Genomic DNA, 7,854 nt, shown 5'->3' on the forward strand with positions numbered 1-7,854 from the left:
AGCATTTGGCCCATATCCCTCTAAACCCCTCCTGTTCATATATCCATACAGATGTCTTTTAAATGTTCTAATTGTACCAGCCTCCAATACTTCAGGTGCTGGTTAATAAAAGGTTTGCTGTAGAATGCTGTAACTGCTGGCTGCTCAGGAGCTACGTGGTTTCTAAAATTCCCAACTTCGAACCAGCATCAATGGATCCAACCACAGCAGGTGTAACTATCACAGTGGCCAATGCACCACCAGGGCACGGAGAAGTTAAAGAGGAACGCTGCTTCTGCAAGCCCAGGGTCAACAGGAACCCAAAGTGTCTGCTGAACAACCTCCAAATAACCAGGTTGCAGTAAAAGATCCTGTCAGGACACGGAGATGGTGCAGGAAGCCCAGAACCAAATGTCCTCAATATCATTCCCTTTAGATGAGCAAGGCACAGTATTGCCAACAAATGAGGACATCCCAGGACACTTTTACAGAACTGCTGGAGCATTTCAGTTGCAGGGCTTTATGGACAGTGCATATGTCGTGTTGAGAGCACGGTATCATAATGCAGCTGACATCTTTAACAGGAAAGATTTTCATTCTGTCAACAGACACGTCTGTGATCATCGCTATTACATCTTAGAAGTCTGTACCCTGGAAACTGTCATGACACCTCTCTCCATAATAATTCTCAGGTTTCGGCTTCATTCCAAGGGGCTTACAAGAATGGCTAGGAGAAAGTGAGGACTGCAGATGCTGGAGATCAGAGTCGAGAGTGTAGTGCTAGAAAAGCACAGCAGGTCAGGCAGCAGCCAAGGAGCAGAGGAATTGACGTTTCGGGCATTAGCCCTTCATCAGGCTGCTCCTCAGATGCTGCCTGACCTGTTGTGCTTTTCCAGTGCTACACCTACAGGAACGGTTGCTGGGATACAAGAGCTCCCCTGCCCCCAAACATAACTAATGATTCTGTAGCACATTGTAGGTACATTGCCACCCCATTCTTCCACTTGGACAATCGTGGGCAGATGACAGGCCTTTTCACAATGAGATTCTGATGCTAGGATAGTTTGGGGTTGGTGCATTTGCAGTAAACTACAGGCAGAGTGTGCTGCATCATTCTGGCATGCTGTGCTCTGTCCAACTGGAGCAGGCAAAGAGATCACATGATGGATGCTGACGAGCGAGAGGGCGGCAGCCATCTCCTGAGGAGGATCATGAGGCCTTTGAGCAGGAAGAAGATTACCTTCAGCAGGATGAAATGGAACAGTGTTAAATTAAACAATTGAGGCAGGATTTAATGGGTACACAGATCAAATTTGGGTGAATTGACTGCGAATTTAAAGACAAATGGAGATTTATTTTTGTTTCTTTTTTTGATTTTCTTGTGCATTAAAATTAAAGTTAACAAAAGGACAGTGAAGAGGGTTACCTCAGTGTACAACAGTATCTTGATCAGATGGGCCAATGGGCCAAGGGGTGGCAGATGGAGTCTAATTTAAGCAAATGTGAGATGCTGCATTTTGGAAAGGCAAATCAGGGCAGGACTTATACACTTAATGGTAAGGTCCTATGGAGTATTGCTGAACAAAGAGCCCTTGGAGTGCAGGTTCATAGTCCCTTGAAAGTGGAGTCACATGTAGATAGGATAGTGAAGAAGACATTTGGTATGCTTTCCTTTATTGATGGGGACATTGAGTATAGGAGTTGGGAATATTGTGTGCAGTTCTGGTCTCCCTGCTATGGAAAAGATGTTGTGAAACTTGAAAGGGTTCAGAAAAGATCTAGAAGGATGTTGCCAGGGTTGGAGGATTTGAGCTAGAGAGAGAGGCTGGGGCTATTTTCCTTGGAACGTCAGAGGCTGAGGGGTGACCTTATAGAGGTTTATAACACCATGAGAAGCATGGATAGGATAAAGAGACAAGATCTTTTCCCTGGACTGGGGGAGACCAGAACTAGAGGTCATAGGTTTAGGGTGAGAGGGGAAAGACATAAAAGGACCTGAGGGACAACTTTTTCATGCAGAGAATAATGTATGTATTGAATGAGCAGTGAGAGAAAGTGGTGGAGGCTGCTACAATTATAGCATTTAAAAGGCATCTAGATGGCTATATGAATAGGAAGGGTTGAGAGGGATATGGGCCAAATGCTAACAAGTGGGACTAGATTAATTTAGGATAGCTGGTCGGCATGGACAGGTTTTCATGCTATACATCTCTATGACTCTAACTGTTTGAAGACTTTACAACATGTGATGCTCCCACATTACAACTATTTCCTGCTACTTCCCAGGAATGTCATACCATTGAGGTTATTAATTAATCTTGGCACATTACAATATATCAGGTTTCATATAACTTTCTCTCTGGTCAGTTTCAAAATGCACCGCTCTAAGAAACTATTTCAAAAGCATTCGCTGATCTCATCACCCAGGGGGATTAGAGCTTTCCAGTTTGTATAAGATTAAAGTCACCTATGATAACAGACATCCATTTATCACTTATACCCAATATTCCTTTTGGATACTTTGTCCCACATTGTGGCCTCTGTGGATGATTCCCATTCATGACTTCTTTCCTCTGCTATTAGAGTCATAGGGTCATAGAGATATACAACATGGAAACAGACCCTTCGGTCCAACCTGTCCATGCCGATCAGATATCCCAACCCAATCTAGTCCCACCTGCCAGCACCCGGCCCATATCCCTCCAAACCCTTCCTATTCATATACTCATCCAGATGCCTTTTAAATGTTGCAATTGTACCAGCCTCCACCACATCCTCTGGCAGCTCATTCTATACACACATCACCCTCTGTGTGAAAGGGTTGCCCCTTAGGTCCCTTTTATATCTTTCCCCTCTCAAAAATCTGATTGAAGATTTGTAGCTCGGGTATCCGTTGTTGTGGTTCTGCTCGCCGAGCTGGAAGTTTTTGCTGCAAACGTTTCGTTCCCTGGCTAGGGAACATCATCAGTGCTGTTGGAGCCTCGTGTGAAGCGCTGCTTTGATGTTTCTTCCGGTATTTATATTGGTTTGTTCTTGCCGCTTCCGGGTGTCAGTTTCAGCTGCAGTGATTTGTATGTGGGGTCCAGGTCAATGTGTCTGTTGATGGATGTTCTTGCCGTTTCCGGGTGTCAGTTTCAGCTGTAGTGGTTTGTATATGGTGTCCAGGTCAATGTGTCTGTTGATGGAGTTTGGGGATGAATGCCATGCTTCTAGGAATTCTCTGGCTGTTCTCTGTCTGGCTTGTCCTATGATAGTGGTGTTTTCCCAGTCAAATTCATGTTGCTGGTTGTCTGAGTGTATGGCTACTAGAGATAGCTGGTCGTGTCGTTTTGTCGCTAGCTGATGTTCATGGATGCGGATTGTTAGCTGTCTTCCTGTTTGTCCTATATAGTGTTTTGTGCAGTCCTTGCATGGTATTTTGTAAACTACGTTAGTTTGGCTCATGCTGGGTATTGGGTCCTTTGTTCTAGTGAGTTGTTGTCTGAGCGTGGATGTTGGCTTGTGTGCTGTTATGAGTCCTAAGGGTCGCAGTAGTCTGGCTGTCAGTTCTGAGACGCTCCTGACGTATGGTAGAGTGGCTAGTCCTTTTGGTTGTGGCATGTCCTCGTTCCTCGGTCTATCTCTTAGGCATCTGGTGATAAAGTTGCGTGGGTATCCGTTTTTGGCGAATACCTTGTATGGATGTTCCTCTTCCTCTTTTCGCAGTTCTGGTGTACTGCAGTGTGTTGTAGCTCTTTTGAATAGTGTCCTGATGCAGCTTCGTTTGTGTGTGTTGGGGTGGTTACTTTCATAGTTTAAGAGTTGGTCTGTGTGTGTTGGTTTCCTGTGTACCCTTGTGGTGAATTCTCCGTTGGGTGTTCTCTCTACTAACACGTCTAGGAATGGGAGTTGGCTATCCTTTTCCTCTTCTCGTGTGAATCGGATTCCTGTGAGTGTGGCGTTGATGATTCGGTGTGTTTTTTCTATATCTGTGTTTTTGATGATTACAAAGGTGTCATCAACATATCTGATCCAGAGTTTGGGTTGGATTTGTGGTATGGCTGTATGTTCTAACCTTTGCATAACTGCCTCTGCTATGAGTCCCGAGATTGGTGATCCCATGGGTATTCCGTTGATTTGTTCGTATATCTGATTGTTGAATGTAAAGTGTGTGGTGAGGCACAGGTCCAGTAGTTTAAGTATGCCGTCCTTGTTGATAGGTTCGGCCTCCTGTGTTCTGTTATGTATGTCCAGTAGGTTGGCTATTGTTTCTCTGGCTAGGGTTTTGTCAATTGAAGTGAACAGTGCCGTCACGTCGAATGATATCATGGTTTCTTCTTTGTCTATGTGTGTATTCCTGATGACGTCCAAGAATTCCTGTGTTGATTGTATGGAGTGTTTGGATCCGCTGACTAGGTGTTTCAGTTTTTGTTGTAGTTCTTTGGCCAGTTTGTATGCTGGTGTCCCTGGTAGTGATACTATGGGTCTGAGTGGGATGTCTGGTTTGTGTACTTTGGGTAGTCCATAGAATCTGGGGGTGTTGTTGCTTTCAGGTTTCATTCTTTGCTGGTCCGCTTTGGTTATCTGTCCGTTTTTTTGTAGATTCCTTAGTGTGTTGTTTATTCTATTGGTGAGTTGTGGTGTGGGGTCGGAATCCTTCATTTGGTAGGTGTTGGTGTCTGCGAGTAGTTGTTGTGCTTTCATGGGTACTACCGTTTGTCTCACTGTTTGTTGTGTCTCTTCTGTCAGTCCATTGTTCCTGAATGATGTAGTACCCATGATGATAAGAAAACGACAAACACATAACCTCAACACCAAGGAGAGGGAAGCACTGAAAGCACTGAAAAATGACAAAAACATAATCATACTACCGGCAGATAAAGGCAGAATGACGGTCATCCTAGATAAATCAGACTACATCAGTAAAGCACAACAACTACTCGCAGACACCAACACCTACCAAATGAAGGATTCCGACCCCACACCACAACTCACCAATAGAATAAACAACACACTAAGGAATCTACAAAAAAACGGACAGATAACCAAAGCGGACCAGCAAAGAATGAAACCTGAAAGCAACAACACCCCCAGATTCTATGGACTACCCAAAGTACACAAACCAGACATCCCACTCAGACCCATAGTATCACTACCAGGGACACCAGCATACAAACTGGCCAAAGAACTACAACAAAAACTGAAACACCTAGTCAGCGGATCCAAACACTCCATACAATCAACACAGGAATTCTTGGACGTCATCAGGAATACACACATAGACAAAGAAGAAACCATGGTATCATTCGACGTGACGGCACTGTTCACTTCAATTGACAAAACCCTAGCCAGAGAAACAATAGCCAACCTACTGGACATACATAACAGAACACAGGAGGCCGAACCTATCAACAAGGACGGCATACTTAAACTACTGGACTTGTGCCTCACCACACACTTTACATTCAACAATCAGATATACGAACAAATCAACGGAACACCCATGGGATCACCAATCTCGGGACTCATAGCAGAGGCAGTTATGCAAAGGTTAGAACATACAGCCATACCACAAATCCAACCCAAACTCTGGATCAGATATGTTGATGACACCTCTGTAATCATCAAAAACACAGATATAGAAAAAACACACCGAATCATCAACGCCACACTCACAGGAATCCGATTCACACGAGAAGAGGAAAAGGATAGCAAACTCCCATTCCTAGACGTGTTAGTAGAGAGAACACCCAACGGAGAATTCACCACAAGGGTACACAGGAAACCAACACACACAAACCAAGTCTTAAAACTATGAAAGTAACCACCCCAACACACACAAACGAAGCTGCATCAGGACACTATTCAAAAGAGCTACAACACACTGCAGTACACCAGAACTGCGAAAAGAGGAAGAGGAACATCTATACAAGGTATTCGCCAAAAACGGATACCCACGCAACTTTATCACCAGATGCCTAAGAGATAGACTGAGGAATGAGGACATGCCACAACCAAAAGGACTAGCCACTCTACCATACGTCAGGAGCGTCTCAGAACTGACAGCCAGACTACTGCGACCCTTAGGACTCATAACAGCACACAAGCCAACATCCACGCTCAGACAACAACTCACTAGAACAAAGGACCCAATACCCAGCATGAGCCAAACTAACGTAGTTTACAAAATACCATGCAAGGACTGCACAAAACACTATATAGGACAAACAGGAAGACAGCTAACAACCCGCATCCATGAACATCAGCTAGCGACAAAACGACACGACCAGCTATCTCTAGTAGCCATACACTCAGACAACCAGCAACATGAATTTGACTGGGAAAACACCACTATCATAGGACAAGCCAGACAGAGAATAGCCAGAGAATTCCTAGAAGCATGGCATTCATCCCCAAACTCCATCAACAGACACATTGACCTGGACACCATATACAAACCACTACAGCTGAAACTGACACCCGGAAACGGCAAGAACATCCATCAACAGACACATCGACCTGGACCCCACATACAAATCACTGCAGCTGAAACTGACACCCGGAAGCGGCAAGAACAAACCAATATAAATACCGGAAGAAACATCAAAGCAGCGCTTCACACGAGGCTCCAACAGCACTGATGATGTTCCCTAGCCAGGGAACGAAACGTTTGCAGCAAAAACTTCCAGCTCGGCGAGCAGAACCACAACTTTCCCCTCTCACCCTAAACCGATGCCTTCTTGTTCTAGACTCCCCCACCCCAGAGAAAATACTTTGTCTATTTATCCTCTCCATATCCCTCATGATTTTATAAACCTCTATAACATCACCCCTCAGCCTCCAACGCTCAAGGGAAAACAGTCTGAGCCTATACAACCTCTCCCTTTAGCTCAAATCCTCCAACCCTCGCAACATCCTTGTAAATCGTTTCTGAACCCTTTCAGGTTTCACAACATCTTTCCGAAAGGAAGGAGACCAGAATTGCACATGATATTCCAACAATGGCCTGACCAATGTCCTGTACAGCCGCAACATGACCTCTCAACTCCTGTACTCAATACTGTGACCAATAAAGGAAAGCACATCAAAAACTTTCTTCACTACCTATCAACTTGCGATTCCACTTTCAAGGAGATCTCACGGAAAACAGGGAGAACTAGCCATTTGGATACAGAATTGGTTCAAAGGTAGAAGACAGAGGGTGGTGGTGGAGGGTTGTTTTTCAGACTGGAGGCTGGTGACCAGTGGAGTGCCACAAGGATCGGTGCTGGGTCCACTACTTTTTGTTATTTACATAAATGATTTAGAGGCGAGCATAAGAGGTACAGTTAGTAAGTTTGCAGACCGCACCAAAATTGGAGGTGTAGTGAATAGTGAAGAAGGTTAGCTCAGATTACAACAAGATCTTGACCAGATGGGCCAATGGGCTGAGAAGTGGCAGATGGTGTTAATTCAGATAAATGCGAGGTGCTGCATTTTGGGAAAGCAAATCTTAACAGGATTTCTACACTTAATGGTAAGGTCCTAGGGAGTGTTGCTGAACAAGGAGACCTTGGAGTGCAGGTTCATAGCTCCTTGAAAGTGGAGTCGTAGGTAGATATAATAGTGAAGAAGGCGTTGGTATGCTTTTGTTTATTGGTCAGAGTATTGAGTACAGGAGTTGGGAGGTCATGTTGTGGCTGTACAGGACATTAGTTAGGCCACTGTTGGAATATTGCATGCATTTCTGGTCTCCTTCCTATCACAAAGAGGTTGTGAAAGTTGAAAGGGTTCAGAAAAGATTTATAAGGATGTTGCCTGGGTTGGTGGATTTGAGCTATAGGGAGAGGCTGAACAGGCTGGGGCTGTTTTCCCTGGAGCGTTGAAGGCTGAGGGGTGACCTTACAGAGATTTACA

Source organism: Hemiscyllium ocellatum, chromosome 4 (assembly GCF_020745735.1).
Source record: "Hemiscyllium ocellatum isolate sHemOce1 chromosome 4, sHemOce1.pat.X.cur, whole genome shotgun sequence".
In the NCBI taxonomy this organism is placed as follows: domain Eukaryota; kingdom Metazoa; phylum Chordata; class Chondrichthyes; order Orectolobiformes; family Hemiscylliidae; genus Hemiscyllium; species Hemiscyllium ocellatum.